General features: G+C 36.3%; 1 protein-coding gene across 1 annotated transcript in view; it reads left to right on the top strand.

Moving 5' to 3' along the window:
* The first annotated feature begins 591 nt into the window (after window positions 1-591).
* The window catches only part of LOC101854573, a 9,539-nt gene continuing 8,156 nt past the window's right edge, over window positions 592-1,974 (top strand). The window contains exon 1 of the mRNA XM_005098587.3: window positions 592-786. The gene's annotated coding sequence lies outside the window, so the exon portion shown is untranslated. The remainder of the gene's footprint in view (window positions 787-1,974) is intronic.

Raw genomic sequence — 1,974 nt, 5'->3', positions numbered from 1 at the left:
CTTCAAAATATTGATGTGCGTCTCCCTCAGTAAAGAAAAAAAAAAAAAAAAAAAGCAAAAGCAGAGTGGGCAACACAAGGCTAGAATCAAATTATTTATAACATAACAGTAAACATAAGAACTCATAGCTGTGCAAGGTAATACGTAACCACACAATAACACACGCTCACTAATTACACGTGCACCTACATACGCGCACTAACAGAAACACACTAACAAACGCACATTAACATACGCGCACTGACAGAAACACACTGACAAACGCACATTAACCTACGCGCACTGACAGAAACACACTGACAAACGCACACTAACATACGTGCACTATCAGAAGCACACGAACATACACGCGCACCAATATACAGATTCTAACACACACACACACACACACACACACACACACACACACACACATGCACACACACACACACACACACACACACGTACACGCACTCACAGACACACGTGCGCAAATAATACACGCGCACCGAGAGACTCACACTCCCCTCTACACTACAAAGTAACAAGTAAGTGGACGGATGGCCTGAATTTGGGTGACTGACTTCTCCATGTACCTAGAGCGTCGAGCGTGTTGACTGAGTCCTTGAGCTCACAGCGACACTTAGAGGAATCTTCAACATTTCCCATATTAGGTCATTACAGGCATGGCATAATACCATCTAGCCTAGATAGCAGCTCTTGACCCAAGGTCTGTTGCCCCGCTATCCACGGATCCTGTCGGAACGAGCACTAGATCTACTGCAGTCTTGCGTCTCGCCTCAACTGGTAAATAAACTACCCTTCTTTCATTTATCCTATTTTAGATAGAGAATTAATTAACCCGTTAATTCGTTGATTGAATAGTGCATGCGTGAATTAGTCATTGATTTTGTTGACTTATCTATTATTTATTATTAATTTATTTACCTGTTAATTCAATTAATTGATTCTTTAATTCGTTTGTCTATTCCCCTGTTCACCAATTTTATTTTTGTATTTATTTACATCTATCCGTAATTATTTTATCTATTCACTTAAAAAGGTTATTATTCAGTTCAGTTCTGTTGATGGTTCATTAAGCTACATTAAATCAATTAAGTTAGTGTAAACATTCATATTCAATTAACTAATTGAGTTATTCTTCAGATAATGTGTCCTTATACTTTTTTGACTGATGCATTTATAGAAATATCCAACTAAAAACAAAAACAACCTCCCCAAAAAACAAAACGAAAACAAAACAAAAAACAAAACAACACAAAAAAGAAAAAACCCACCAAAACTACAATAAATAAAATAAAAATGAAGAAAACAATCACAACTCAATAATCTAACACATTCTCTTAGATCTTCATGCAATTAGAATTTGACAATGCGTTCATACTGTGGAGTTTATCAGCAATATACAGAAGATTTATCACTGATTTGTGGTACGAGAAATGCTTTGGAACAAGCCAGGTTAAAAAAGATAATTGATAGAAGACGCTGCTGTTGCAACTAAAATTGACATGACATGAACCTTGTTATTCTCCATGGTTTGAATGTGCAGTGTAAATACTTTTTGTGTGTGCTCCTATCAACTAAATTTCAGGAAGAAATAGAAAAATAAGAAAAGGAAAGTGACAACGATCTAAACGAATACTTTGGACAAAAGCTGTGGTTTTAAAGGCGTATATGATCAAAGGTTCCTTTAATGTGAAATCATTACTTTCCTTCTGTAACACATTTTTTTCTGTGCAGTGACGTATACATTTAGCAAACATTAATTAATTATTTTTGGCATCCCGGTGGCAATTAATTCAAATTAGAGCGTACCTTAGTTACAGTACTATCGTGTAAAACCTCACAGCACAACACAATGAACATAGGCATTCCAACAGAGGTAGGAGAAAAGTAGTGTGTGTACATAAAAGATGAGAATATTGTTTACAACTCGGTTTCAAATAGAGTTCTTTTAAAAGGGGGAGGGGGGGG

This window comes from Aplysia californica, unplaced genomic scaffold (assembly GCF_000002075.1).
Source record: "Aplysia californica isolate F4 #8 unplaced genomic scaffold, AplCal3.0 scaffold00187, whole genome shotgun sequence".
Lineage (NCBI taxonomy): Eukaryota > Metazoa > Mollusca > Gastropoda > Aplysiida > Aplysiidae > Aplysia > Aplysia californica.
This window is presented reverse-complemented; position numbering and strand designations above follow the sequence as displayed.